The following is a 15,818-nucleotide window of genomic DNA, read 5'->3' as shown; positions in this document are numbered from 1 at the left end:
AAAATGGTGTTTCTTTTTTCCAGAATGACTAGATCAAATTCAAACAGACTCTTATCAAGTGTTTTCCCATAGCCTCACCAATATTTGTTATTTTCTTCTTTTGTCAACTTTACCAGTCTGACACTTGTGAAATATTGTTTGTAGGAACTAGTATAGTTATTACTAATCTCATTGACTCTTTGCGCAATCCTGAGTGCCTGTTTTGTGGGTTCCCCAATAATTTGGATTTTGGCTTGACCCAAATTTTATTGAATATTTTATATTACCTTATATTAAGATGTACATGATGTACATCTTAAACTACTTGGAAAGTGCTTAATTGTTTATATGCGGGCCAACCAACTGCTTGTTTTTATTATGTACTTCTTTTGAGTTCTTTATAGAATGAAACTTACTTTCAAAGAAAGCTACATTTTTTGGCACTTCTCTTCCAAATTACTTTTCTCCCATTTTCTTTCTCTTTTTTTCTCCCTTCAGATTTTGGGTTTTGTTGTTAACCAAAACTTCAAAGTTGTTTTTATTTGAAATTTGCCTAATTACTAGTATTTCTTTCATGTATTGTTATTATTTTTTCTTTTTGTTTATTTAATTTTTATTTTATTTTATAATTATAACTTTTTTTTGACAGTACATATGCATGGGTAATTTTTTACAACATTATCCCTTGCACTTACTTCTGTTCAGATTTTTTTCCCTTCTCCCCCAACCCCCTCCCCCAGATGGCAGGCACTCTTATACATGTTAAATATATTACAATATATTCTAGATACAAATTATGTGTGTAGAACCGAATTTCTTGTTGCACAGGAAGAATTGGATTCAGGATACACTCATTTCCCAGTGTTCCTTTTCTGGATGTAGCTGATTCTGTCCATCATTAATCAATTGGAATTGGATTAGCTCTTCTCTATGTTGAAGATATCCACTTCACTCAGCATACATCCTTGTACAGTATCATTGTTGAAGTATATAATGATCTTCTGGTTCTGCTCATTTCACTTAGCATCAGTTGATGTAAGTCTCTCCAAGCCTCTCTGTATTCCTTCTGTTGGTCATTTCTTACAGAACAATAATATTCCATAACATTCATATACCATAATTTACCCAACCATTCTCCAATTGATGGACATCCATTCATCTTCCAGCTTCTAGCCACTATGAAAAGGGCTGCCACAAACATTTTGGCACATACAGGTCCCTTTCCCTTCTTTAGTATTTCCTTGGGATATAAGCCCAGTAGTAGTACAGCTGGGTCAGAGGGTATGCACAGTTTGATAACTTTTTGGGCATAGTTCCAGAATGCTCTCCAGAATGGTTGGATTCTTTCACAACTCCACCAACAATGCATCAGTGTCCCAGTTTTCCCACAGCCCCTCCAACATTCATCGTTATTTGTTCCTGTCATCTTAGCCAATCTGACAGGTGTGTAATGATATCTCAGAGTTGTCTTAATTTGCATTTCTCTGATCAATAGTGATTTGGAACACTCTTTCATATAAGTGGAAATAGTTTTAATTTCATCATCTGAAAATTGTTCATATCCTTTGACCATTTATCAATTGGAGAATGGCTTGATTTCTTATAAATTAAAGTCAATTCTCTGTATATTTTGGAGATGAGGCCTTTATCAGAACCTTTAACTGTAAAAATGTTTTCCCAATTTGTTACTTCCCTTCTAATCTTGTTTGCATTAGTTTTGTTTGTGCAGAAACTTTTTAATTTGGTGTAATCAAAATTTTCTATTTTGTGATCAATAATGGTCTCTAGTTCTCCCTTGGACACAAACTCCTTCCTCCTCCACAAGTCTGAGAGGTAAACCATCCCATGTTCCTCCAATTTATTTATGATTTCGTTCTTTATGCCTAAATCCTGGACCCATTTTGATCTAATCTTAGTATGTGGTGTTAAATGTGGGTCCATGCCTAGTTTCTGCCATACTAATTTCCAGTTTTCCCAGCAGTTTTTTGTCAAATAATGAATTCTTATCCCAAAATTTGGGATCTTTGGGTTTGTCAAAGATTAGATTGCTATTTTTATTCACTGTCTTGCCCTGTGAACCTAACCTATGCCCCTGATCAACTAGTCTATTTCTTAGCCAATACCAAATGGTTTTGGTGAACTGTTGCTTTATAATACAATTCTAGATCAGGTACAGCTAGACCACCTTCACTTAATTTTTTTTTTCATTACTTCCCTTGAAATTCTCAACCTTTTGTTGTTCCATATGAATTCTGTTGTTATTTTTTCTAGGTTATTAAAATAGTTTCTTGGAAGTCTGATTGGTATAGCACTAAATAAATAGATTAGTTTAGGGAGTATTGTCATCTTAATTATATTCGCTCGGCCTATCCAAGAGCACTGAATGTCTTTCCAATTATTTAAATCTGGCTTTATTTTTGTGGCAAGTGTTTTTTAATTTTGCTCATATAATTCCTGACTCTCCTTTGGTAGATATATTCCCAAATATTTTATACTATCGACCGTTATTTTGAATGGAATTTCTCTTTGTATCTCTTGCTGTTGGATTGTGTTGGTAATGTATAAAAATGCTAAGGATTTATGTGGATTTATTTTGTATCCTGCAACTTTGCTAAAATTCTGAATTATTTCTAATCTTTCATGTATTATTGATAATTTTGATTTCTTCTTTTGAAAACTGCCCCTTCCTAATTCTTTGACTATGGTTCCAGTGGTTCTGTTCTGTCGGTTTGAATTGGTTCCTTATATAATCTTGGAAAAATGAATTCATTAATCCAAGAATAGTCAGAATTTTTTCCCAGCACTATAAATTTTATGTAATTGAGATTGCTCGTTTTATCTTAGCATCTTCTGTACTGCTTGTTTATAATCTAGAACTGTTCCTCTATGTATAGATACAAAAGGTATTTTCTTGTATTTTCTTCCTTATTCCTCTAATTTAATCTATGATGTGCATTTTTATCCAAATTGGATCTTATTTGAATATATAGTGGTGAAGTATGGATCAAAATCTAATTTCTTCTGAGCTGTTCTCTAGCAGTTTTTGTCAAATAGTGCCACCTTCAGTAATAATTTTAAGATTCACATTATACTAGATTTACTTTTACATGTAGTATGCCTAATTGGTTCCAAATCATTTAAATGATTACTATTTTTAGTGTAATTTATGATATAGTACTGGTAGATTGCCTTTTTTCATTTTCCCCCCCCCCCGCCCCCCCATTAATTACATTATTACCTATTACTATAGAATTTAAGGTATTCTGAGACATAAGCTTTGGGCAGGATCGATTTTTTCACACTTAACTAATAAACAGGTCTCAGTCTTGTCTTTTGTGCAAGTTAAGATCCTGAATGAGAGCTGATAGATCATTTTTGTAAATAAAATGAGAAGCATCCCCAAACTAGAAGGCATTATTTATATAAAGAGAAAACAGTTTGTCTAGTTACAAACCCTATAGCTGTATAGATGTTGTTTTTTGGAACTGAAAATTGGGAACATGGTCCTAGCAGCAACACTTCATCTAGTCAGTAGGAAATACTAATTGATTTAATCCACATGCAAGAATAATGGTATAGAGATAACCAAATTCCTCAAATGAGACACAGCTAGTGGTATAGCCATAACAGTTTTCTTTTAATTAGTGATTTATAGAGAAATTGAACTTTTAAACTTAGAGTAAAATTGAACTTCTGAATTTAATTCATTAAAACAAAAATAATTTGAGACAGTTATACAAAATACCCTTAGCAATGAAGAATAGAATAAATTACAAAACAGAATCATTTTGATTTTCTCAGCTGGGATAGTCTTGTTTTCTCGGTCACACAAATGTGATTTCTGCTCCCATGCCAGCTCTTCAAAATACTCTTTTTGAGAATTTGGTTGGTACAGAAGTGAATAAGTAAATTAATTTAGAATTGTCATTTTTATTATACTGACTCAAACTTCCCCTCTTTGAAGACAGAAATAATTGCTCCTGGATAGATTAAGGTTCCATGGTATATTAATCCAACTATAAAACCAAACAGTTTATATCTTCAGTAGTTATTTTGAATAGAATGTTACTATGTTTTTGTTGTTTTATTAAGGTATATGGATGCCAATGATGTTGGTAGATTTAGTTCATTGAAATTATATTCAATATTCCAGTTGTCTAGTGTTCTTTAAACACCTCATAATATCTGCTCCCCCCCCCCCAAAAAAAAAAAAAGCAAAATTTTTTTCCTCTTTCTAAAATTCCTTTTCTTCACTTGCTGTTCTAGTTTACATTTGAAAAACTGTGATAAAAATAATTGTGATAATGGGCACTTTGTTTAAACCTTGACCTTATTGGAAAGGTCTTTTTTCCATTAGATGATCAGTCTTGAAGCATCATTGAATTTTGTCAAGCCTTTTCAGTATCTACAGATAATGATTTTTTTTTGTATATTTGTATTACGCGTATTAATAGTCTATTGTCATTTTTTTGAAATCTAATTTCTATAATAACTTGCTAATTTTTAAAAATCATTAGAATCTAGTTTCTTTTAATAGTTGGATTGAATATTGTTGCATAGTGATGGGCAAATGATATTTAGGGTTTAAATTTTTTTAAATTTTCTATAGTGAAATTTTTGTATTGGAATAAGTCATCATTTTAAGTGTGCCAAGAGCAGTTGAAGGTATGTAAATTCCTTCCTGTTCTCATTCAGAAAATGAGAGATCCCTCATCCTTTAATTCAGGTCTTTAATCCTGATCAGAATGGGTTTGTTTGGGCAAAAGTTCTAAAATGTTTAGTATTTCTGTCCGTGCCGCGCTCCCCAGCCTCGCATTACATGATTTTTAAAATTAGATTTTAAAACTGCATTCTAAATTTTCTCTTTCTTCCTCCCCATTGAGAAGGCAAATAGTGTGAAACAAGTTATACATGTGTAGTCATGCAAAATGCATATAATCAAACTTATCCATTATGCATTTTGTAATGGTTTCTTTTGGTCATGAATTCTTCCCTCTTCATAGATTCAACAGATAGATTTGTTCCTTGCTTTTTTATTTTGTTTACAGTATCATCCTTTATGCCTATGTTGTGCCCATTTTGACCTCATCTCCATATGTGGTATGGGTGTTGCTCTACTACATAGTTTGGACTATAGTGTTCTCCAGTTGTTGTTAAAGAGTTTGTATCCCAGAGGCTGAAGCCTTTTTGCATTTATCAAACACTAGATATTATGGTCATTTACTATTTTGTCTTGTGTACCTAATTTAATCCACTCATCTACCATTCCATTTCTTAGCCCTTGCTAGGTATTTTTAATGGTTACTGCTTTATGATATAGTTTGAAATCTGGTGTTATGTTCATATGGTTCCTGGATTTGTCTTGACAAGTAGACTCCCAAATATTTATAATGTTCACGGTAAATGAGAGCATTTCTCTATCTCTTGCTCTGCTGGGCTTTGTTGGTAATATATTAAAATGCTGATTTATGTGGATTTTATATACTGTGAATTTGCTAAAATTATTAATTACTGCACCTAGTTTTCCACTAGGTTCTCATAATTCTCTATCTTCTCAAGATAGCATTTTATCCTCAAAGAGTGATGGTTTTGTTTATTTTAATTTCCATAATTTTTTTCATTCTCTTATTGCTAAAAGGTAACATTTCTGGTGCTATGTTGAAAACTAATGTTGCTCATGAGTATCTTTGCCTTCACCCCTGATATTTACCTTAATAGTGCTTGCCTGTTTTGGATAGATACTACTTATCATTTTAAAGATATTCTTGCTTTATTCTTAAGCTTGCTAGTATTTTTAAAATAGTAACTGAGTGCTATATTTTGTGTTAGTTTTTTTCCTGCATTCTTTGAGTTAATATGATTTCTTATATTGATAGTTCCGAACTGCATTTCAGGTAGAAATGCCACCCGGTCATAGGGTATGATCTTTCTGATATGTTGATGTAATTAACATGTTAGTATTTTGTTCAAAATATTTTCATCAGCCTTAGGGAAATTAGTCTATGGGTCTTAATTTATTTTCTAATTTGGATATAAGTAAGCATCATATCTGTGTCATGAAGAATTTGGTAAAACTCCATATTTGCCTATTTTTCCCAGATACTTTCTATAGTATTACATTATTGTTTTATAAATGTTTAATAGCTTTTACTTGTGAACTTATGGCCCTGGAGATTTTCTTCTTAGGGAGATCATTGAAATCTTGATGAATTTTTATTTCCTCTTTTGTTCATCTGTGCAGTTTGTATTTTTCCAAGTATTTCTCGTTTTCCCTCAGATTGTCAGATTTATTGATGTATAATTGGGCAAAGTATTTTCTAATGATTGCTTTAATTTCCTCTTCATTGGTTTTCACTGTTTGCATTTTTTTTTGTGGGGGGGGGAAGGGAGAGATGTTTTATTTTGTTTAATCAAATTAACCAATGATTTGTCCATTTACAGGTTTGGGTTTTCTCTCACACTGCCCCCAAACCAGCTTCTAGTTTTATTTATTAGCTCAATAGTTTTCTTACTTTCAATTTTATTAAGATTACCTTTAGTTTTTAGGGTTTGCAATTTGATGTTTAATTGGGGATTTTTTTATTTGTTTTTTTCCCCCAGGTTTGTTTGTTTTTAAGTTGGATATCTAATTCACTGATCTGATGTAAGAATTTAAAGAAAAAAAATTAATTTTTACTTCCCTGGCTGCATCATTTAAATTTTGATATGTTGTCTCATTGTCGTTCTCTTTAATAGAATTATTGTTTCTATAATTTTTAACCTACTTATTCTGTAGTATTAGCATATTTAGTTTGCAATTACTTTTTAGTCTCTTTTCTAATCATGTTAATTGTAATTATAATTAATATTAATATTCTAATAAATTATAATTAACTAATTCTAATAATAAATAGCAAATAAATTCTAATAATTTTTGTCATAATTGAAAAGGATGCATTTCTGCCTTTCTACATTTGATTTTCAGGTTTTTATAAGCCTTAATAGATGACTTGTGTGTATATGTAGGTGCCATATATTGCCCTTATTTCTTCCCATTCAGTTTACACCAGGAGTCTTATATCTAACTTCTAAAATGTTTTTACCTCCTTAATATTTTTCTTAATATTTTGGTTGGATTTATCAAATTCTAAAGCCCCTCTGTAATACAGTTGTGCTTTCTGTTTCTTCCTATAATTCATGTAACTTTTCATTTAAGCATGTGGATGTTGTAGCACTTGGTAGATATATACTAGTACTTCTCTGGGTACATTTCAGCAGGATGTAGTTTCCTTATCTTTTTAAATGAGATCTGTTTTTCCTTTTGTTTGAGATTGATTGCAGCTCTTGCTGTTTTATTTCAACTGAAGCATAATCAAATCTGCTTCACCCCTTAATCTTTCACTCTGTGGGTTTTTCTCTTACATAGTTTTATTCACTAAGTAGGCATTGCCTACTCCATTGAAACTGAGACCAGTTAAAGGCCAAAAACCTTAGCTTAACAAAACATCTCCCATCCTGATCTATATCTTGCCACTGGATCCAGGTGGGGAGTAATTGAGACTGGTGACTGCAGTCTCCCCTCATCTTCAATTCAATTCACTTATATGTCATGGTATCAGTCCAAAGAACAACAAACAACAATTTTTCTGCTTCAAGTGTGCTTCTTATAAAGGATAGATTGTAGGATTCTGTCTGGAGTTTTTGATCCTCCCTATTATCTGCTTACATTTTATAGGAGAGTTTATCCCATTCACATTCAGTTATGATTATCTCTCTCCCCCTCATTCCCCCACTTTTTTTTTTTTTAATAAAAAGTTTTTCTCTTCTACTCCCCTCCTACTTTCCTATAGGATAAGATTTTAGAAAGAACAAATTGGTGTGTTTTTGGTATATATTCAGATCCCTTCAGTTCTTTCTCTAGAGGTAGGATAGCATTTTTCATTATGAGTCCCTTGGGATTGTCTCAGATCATTGTATTGCTTAGAATAACTTAGAATTCATATTAGATCATCATATAATAATGCTTTTACTGTCCTCACTTTGGGTCAGTTCATGTAAGTCCAGGTTTTTCTGAGAGAATGTCCTACTCACCATTTCATATAGCATGGCAATATTCCCTTACAGCCATAATACAACTTGATCAGCCATTATCCAACTGATGGGCCTTCCCTTCGATTTAAATTCTTAGCCACCACAAACAGCTGCTGTAAAATATTTTTGTACTGATCCTCCTTCTGTTTTTTTTTTTTTTTTTTTTTGCCTCCCTTTTTGTATCTCTGATACAGGTCCAGGAAGGGTGTTGTACAAATAGTTGTTTAGCTCTTTGGACAGAGGGACTGAGCCATTCTGAAGCCCCATTTCTAGCAATGCTGGATCTTTTGTGGTTTCCGGGCAGCCCACTCTTTGTCCAGAACACTGTACACTCACTCTTGTGTAATCTGGATTGTCTGGGAAGGGTCTTCCTCCCCTGGGCACCAACCCCAAGGCATGCAAGGTGAAGGTGCTAGAAGCATCTTAGGTGATCAGGGGCTTTGGCTTGAGGACTATGTGGAAAGAACATTAAGAACAAAAATTGGTCTGTTAAGAATTGACTTGCTTAAATGGTGTAACTGTATTTGCTATGTTGGTATATATTGCCTGTTTTAAAATCACTTGTAATGATCTAGCTTCTTCCTGGATTTGTCTTCTAATTGCATTATGATTGCAGAGGACTTGATCGCCAAGAGAGTCTGGTTTGGGGGCAAGGGATCTATCTTTTGTTCCTTTGTACAAGATATATCTGTGCTGTGGTCAGAAATCAGTTGGATTCCACTCTGGAAAATAATTTCAAGGATCAAGTTGGGTCTCAGTCAAGGCAGCCTTTTTTTTTTCTTTTTTAAAAATATTTTTAAATTTTTTTATTATTATTATTAAAGCTTTTTATTTATAAAACATGCATGGGTAATTTTTCCAACATTGACCCTTGCTTGCAATACCTTTTGTTCCAAATTTTCCCCACTTTTCCCCCACTCACTCAAGGCAGCTTTTAATGTGAACAGCAAGGCAAGCTTAATCCCCAAGGGACTGGCAGCAAGCTAGACAAAGGGCCCTAGATTTATAACAGTTTCTGGGCCAGGTGTTAATAGGCTGAATAGCAAAACAAAACGCAGTTTTGCCAGATACAGGGGACTTGGATCATGGTATGTGTTTTTAAAGAACTAGGGTTGTAAACATGGATAGGTATGCCTTGTTCTTAAAAAAAAAAAAATAGTCTGTTGTGGGGCATAGCTTCACTTCCCTTGCTGCTGGGCACGTTTTCCACCAGACAGGCTGAAAAGTGAAAGTTAAAATCCATCCCATCAATAAGGACATATTCCTTCCTTTTAAACTAGAGGTAATCATCCTTTAGGTTACCAAGAAGCACATCTCTTTTGGTACTCTTTGATGTTTCTAGTCATGAATAATAGAATGGGGTCAGTTATAACAGACACACATGCCATTACCTACTACTCCAAGTCTGTCTCTGAGTGAACAAACAATTCTCTCTGCATCACTGATTATTATTGGGTGTGGCTAAGTCAATAGGATTAGGGAAATTTTTTGCCTTGTCCACTGTATTGTTTTTTCTATCCAAGACTTCCACAGGACTCTTTAACAACTTCATGATTGTAGGAGTTTAAAATTGACTATCTCTAAGCCCTAATTGAGTGTTTCCTAGGATTTAGTATCTTCTGTTATAGATAATATTTAGATCTTTCTCTATATCCTTTGACTTTTGACTTTTTAGATTAAGAATTCTTTTATATTTGTACCTTTCCAAATAGACTTTTATCTATGTCTCCATGTCTTCCTGTTTGTTTTCATTAGAATTGATGTTTTAAAATTTTGTCCTTTCATTATTATGTACTTGGGAACATAAACTAATGTTACTATTTAATAATTTAATTCAATAATAAAGAATAATAGAAACTTTTTCTATAATAATCTCTTATGTACATCTTGGATTAAAAGTATATTTTAATTTTATTACAGCTTTTATACCTGTTCTTGACAGATTTATTATCTACTCAGTATTACTCAAAAATTTTTATTTATACTTAATTCCGAAATGATAATGAAGGGGTTTTTTGGGTTTTTTTATGAGAAGGATGTTATTCTTGGATCTTAGATGAGATTTAAGAGATCTATCATCTTTGCAGATTCTTAGCATTCTTCTACTTGGGTTGATTTGTTTTTTAAAGATGATTTTCATGGTTCCCAACAATCTTGTTTTCTAAGAAAATATTATTTTTAGAAAAATTCAGGACTTAGCCAACACTAATCAAAAAACCCTTGAACATTCCATATACAACATAGAGCAGGAAAAGGAAATATATACTTGCTTTTTAAGTCTTAATTTGTTTCCTTCAGACCTTTTCTTCAGTTCTCTTCTATGCATTTAAAAAAGTCTCTCTGATCCACTTCTGCTCCCCCATTGAAATTTATAAAACAACTTGATTACAGAGGAGCCTACTCATGCAAAACCTTATCCACATATTTGCCATGTTTAAATACAAATGTGCATTGGTGGTATGAGTAGCATGCTCTAGAGTCATAATTGGTAACTGCATTGATCAAAAAGTTTAGTTTTTATTCTTAATATAATAAGTAAAAAATCTTAACGTTTTTGTAAATAAAACCAAAATTAGCATTATGCATGACATTAAGTTTTCTTCATTAGAATTAATTAAAAAAAAAATATATATATATATATATTAAAATCAGCTTGTCCTTTTTTAAAGCTATCTTTCCTAACCTGGTTTCTGGTGGTCTATGCTTTTTTACTTAACACAAGAAGTGTTATTAATTTTTTTTTTAATTCTCTATATCTTTCATATATAAAGGGCCTTAACTTTTTCAATGAAATATGAGACAAGTTGTCAATTGAAAGGGTAGGGAGACCAAATGATTTGAAGAGTGATAAAAATTAAGGAAGATAAAAGGATTACCATTCCCAGGGAAGCTCCAATTGAGGTTGTGTAACATAAAACTGGTGATGGAATCATTAATATGGTTTAGTGATTTTTCTTCTATCTCATTCAGCAACATGTGAGGAGGAAAAATAATTGATAGTGATAATAATCTCCCATCAGGAGACAGATAGCATAATTGAACATTATGACCAATTAAAGGAATTTGAGAGAGCACATATTGGTGGAGGCAAGATCAAGTCTTAAGATCTTTCTGTATAGCCGTTCTGAAATGGAGAAGTGATTATTAATAATCAGTAATTTGGGGACATTAAAATTTCCCCCTTTTTCTTTAATCCTTATTCCAAGAACCCAGTTTCTGAAGTGTAATGTTCTCTTCTCTAAATTGTAATCGTTCTCTGTGAGCAGGTTTGTTTCAGCTCAGTGTAATAATCACCTCAAATGCAGCTAGGAGTTTTTTATATATAAGTCTAGATCCTATATTATCTCCTTCAAAATAGCCCGGTTTCTTAGAGGCCTATCCCTCTTCTTGGTTCCGAGAACTCTTGCCATTAGTCCTTTGTCTCTTCCAGCTTCAGCCAGTAGCTCTCTCTGAATCTCTAGCCAGCACAAAGTTGGAAGATGGAATGAATCTTGACGACTCCTCCCAGAGATTGGGCTTGTGGGTTTCGTACTTGTGAATCTCCTGAAATCCAAGAGTGGGTTTGTCCTTTAGTGGGCTTGTGAATTCCTCCTTATTTATGCTCTCTATAGGTGTGAATATGTGAACTAATAATGTGTGAACCCCTTTAAAGGGTAACTAAGTACATAAACATTAGCACTTTATTTCAAGTTCTGGCCCATAACACTGAAAGTTGGGCTAAACCTGTCAACATCCAATGTGTTTTGCTCAGGTTTGATTGGGGATAAATTCTTTGAATAGATTGCTCAAGTCTGGGGTTGGGTTAACTTAAGAAGTAAACAACATAATCAAAGTTTAGGTTCAACTTTATTATAATATTCATTCTCTCCTTTGTTGTTAACCAGTTGATTGATTGCTACCCTGGAGACCTTTTTTTTGAAGGGCATGAGAACTGAGCCTGGCTGCCACTGTGGTGGCATAATTTCTGGGTAATTTAATCATTTATTAATGTCAGTATTTATGAAAAATGATTAAATTACCCAGAAATTATGTTGAACCTTATTTTAAACATTGTAATGGAAAATGAATTGAAGAACTAGAAGGTTAGAATGTTTGAAAGGTCAGAATGTATTTTGACATCTGCTTGTATAAATATAGGATGTTGTAGGAAGAAAAAGACTAAGCCAATGACTGAACTTTGAGGAAAATAGCAAAGTGTTTTACAGGTCAGTAGTCAGTGGGCTACCAGAATCATGATTGGATGGTAAATATGGGACGAATGAACCTCAGTGGAGTAATCTTAGCCTTATACCCATCACTTCACTATTGGTTTCATAGAATTTTAGAATTTACTTCATATTTCTGACATTGATTGATGCTGTTGAGCTTCTCCAGACCCCAACAGCATGAAATAGGGTTGTGTGCTTGCTCACAAACTTTTTAAAATAATGTTTTCAGTAATCCTTCCATGAGAATGAAAATAACATCAAGGTCAGCTAGGTACAGACAGTAAATAACAACAAAAAGCTACAAGCCAACACTGACATGGAGGAAGAGTCAGAATATGACTTTGTTCACAGATGATTTTTCATTCTATAATGCGTCTAGAGCTGAGCTGCAACATAATATGGAATGAATTTTTGCTGTTCTAATTTTGGAATAATAGTTAACATCAAAAAAATACAGATTTCTCCACTATCTAGCACCCACATCATTCATAGATGGAACCATCAGTTACAACTAATCGAAATTTTGAATGGTGTGGGTGAGTTCACTTAGCTTGGTAGTATACTTAATGTACATATAAATGATATAAGATGGATGCCAGCATTACCAGAGCTAGTATTTGGGAGGTTTCAAAGGAAAATAACGTGGGAAAGGTGTCTTATTGATCTATTGTTGAATACTTATGAAGCCTAGACATTATGCCAGTGTCCTGTCCAGAAACCGAATCACCTCCATTTGAATTGCCTTAGGAAGATTCTGGAAATCACCCAGTAAGATAAAGTATCAGTCACTGAGGGTCCTTTATTGAGTTGAACTGCAGAGAGCACAACTTTAATGGGCTGGACTTGTTCAAATGCCTATGGTACATTTGCCTAAAAGACTTATTTTATGGAGAACTGAACATAAGGCAAGCATTCTAGAAGTCAGAAGTATCACTACACAGGGAACACTCAAGGTCTCACTGAAGAACTGTAGTATCTTGTGGGAGACCCTGCTGACACAAGATCTAGCTAGCATTGTGTACTCTGAGTAAAGCAGAATTATAGTGGTTCAAAGAGAGTTGTAGAGACCTCTCCATTCCAAATGTTCATATGGAATATCTGTGTCCCTGCTGTAAAGGGCCTTCTGAGCTCATGGAATCTAATGATCCACAGGAGGACACACCAGACTTTGACTCCAGCATCCTGAGTTCATTTTTATACTCTTCAAGACTAAAAACAAATTATTTTAAACTATAAATTGACTGCCTTTATCACCATTTAACATTTTTCTGATAACAAAAATATTGTTGAGAGGTTGTGGAGTGAGGATGCTTACCTTAATGTTTTTTGGAGTGGTAAGGAGCCCATCTGGTGGCCACTTAATATAGAAGATGTTGCTCTGGGACCCCATCTTCCTGTAATACTACTGAGAACCTAAACATATATTCATCTACCCTGCTGATATCCAGAGGTCTCTTCCAGGTTGAAAAAACTTTCTATTACTGTTCCTATTTATATGTTCCTTATACATATCCCCATCCTAGCTTCTAGACGCTTAAAAGATGCTAGAAATCTAGAACAAACTTTTATTTCCCTTTACTTTTGTTATTTTCCCTGATCTTGTTTATCAGGACCCCTTGAGTTTGGTGATTGTTTAAGCATTTCTTAAGTCTTGACAGCACAAATGATCTCTGTTGGACGTGTCTTAAAGATTCAGCTGTTATATTAATGTTATAACAAACATATACATTTACCATCACTGAGAGATTTTTGTAAGATATACCTCCTGGAATTAGTCCTCCTGGTTTCTTTAGCTGTTACCAGGTAAGTTTAGTATTCCCAGTTTGGGTAATTAAAATTCAATGAATAGATTTAATTTCTTCTTCGTGTAATTGAAGTCTTATTACTTTGATATATTTCTATACTTACATAGTATTTCCCATGAAATATGACACTATTAAAATAATGACTTTGATGTCTTCCCAATCTTGTAGAATTTAATATTGAAAAGTAACTCTGAATGTTAGTTTGTGCACGCAGCAGCTGCTGGGTGTTCATACTTGTAGAGGTTACATGCATCAAAACTTGGCAGAAAACTGACAACCTTTATCTCTCTGTCTTGGCTGTCCTTGCTCATGAAGCTTCTAGAGAAAAAAGCCCTTTCTGGCCTTGTTCCTTCCTAGTTCAGCTTCGAAGAAAGCCATACTAACATGGTAACCTTATTTCTTTTTGACCTAATTTCAACTCCCTCCTTTCTGAGGTCATCCAGAATTGATACCCCAGCTTTGATCAGCCTTTTGTGGGGTTTTTTTGTTTATTTATTTCTTCACTAAAATTCCCTCTTTTCTGCTGAACTCTCATAAATCATTTTGAATAGTTTATTTATTCCCCAAAATCAAATCCTGTGGATTTGACATTCACTTCTGAACTATAAATATTCATAGTTTGATTAACCTAGAGCAGAAGCAACCCCAGAATCCAGTCTCTGAGAAAACTGAGGCCTCACGAAGTTTTAAGTAACTTACTTGAAGTCACATGGGTAGCCGCCATCTGTGGGAGCATATAAACCTCCTCTCCCAACTCTAGAGACCATTTTCTTCATTTCACTAGTCTTTTGTTTGGGTATATGCTTATGGCTTATACTAGGTATTCTGCTTTGGAATCCAGAACATGGTGGTGATAATGTACTTCTTCTTTCTTTGGTTGTTCTTTTCCTTTTTTTTTTTCTTTTTTTTTTTTTTTTAAATAAAGGAAAGGAATATCATACTTACTACTTTTATCCTGGCTTTTGACCAGAAATAAATTTTTGGAATCACTTTCTCTTTTTTAAAATTCATTTTTATTTCATTAGGTATTTCCCAAATATTTTTTTTAAAGTTTAACATTTTTTAAAATTGTTCTAAATTTTTTTTCCTCCCTCCTTGTGAAGGAACTAATTTGATTTTGATTATACATGTGAGGTCATGAAGAATATTAACATTTTAGCCATATTGCAAAAGAAAACGGACAAAATAAGTATCCTTCTGTCTTCACTAAGAGTTCATCATTTCTCATTGTCTCTCTCTGGAGAACATTTTATCATTATGTAGCCTTTGGAATTGTCTTGATCAGAGTAGCTTATTTTTTTTTCTTTAATATTGCTTACATTGTGCAGTGTTCTGGTTCTACTCACTTTACTTGATATCAGTTCATATAAGTAAGTCTTTCTAGGTCTTCCTGAGACCTTCCAGCTCATCATAAAGCACATTTTCATCACAATCCTATACCATCACTTGTTCATTCCTCAGTTAATGGGCATCCTCTCTATTTCCAATTAATTCTTTTCCACCTCAAAAAAGATGTATTATAAGTATTTCTTTACCAATAAATTCTTTTCCTTTTTTCTTTGATTTATTTGGGCTACACAACTAGTTGTTTGTCTTTTCCATGATCTTATTCTTGATTAAATTAAATGAGCCACATTTTTGCCATTTCCAGTCTGAGTGAGTAGCAAATGCCTTGTTTTTTTTTTTTTTTAGTTCTTTGCTACCACAAAAAGAATTGCTATAAATATTTTGTTGCATATATATGTGAGTAGTATAT

General features: G+C 33.3%; 1 protein-coding gene across 6 annotated transcripts in view; it reads left to right on the top strand.

The window, feature by feature from the left end:
- Nucleotides 1–15,818, top strand: part of TRIM24 (tripartite motif containing 24) — a 115,504-nt gene that overhangs the window by 36,588 nt on the left and 63,098 nt on the right. The gene's annotated exons all lie outside the window — the stretch shown is intronic.

The sequence above is a fragment of the Sminthopsis crassicaudata genome, chromosome 5 (assembly GCF_048593235.1).
Source record: "Sminthopsis crassicaudata isolate SCR6 chromosome 5, ASM4859323v1, whole genome shotgun sequence".
Lineage (NCBI taxonomy): Eukaryota > Metazoa > Chordata > Mammalia > Dasyuromorphia > Dasyuridae > Sminthopsis > Sminthopsis crassicaudata.
The sequence above is the reverse complement of the archived record's forward strand: the minus strand, read 5'-3'. Positions and strand labels throughout refer to the sequence as shown.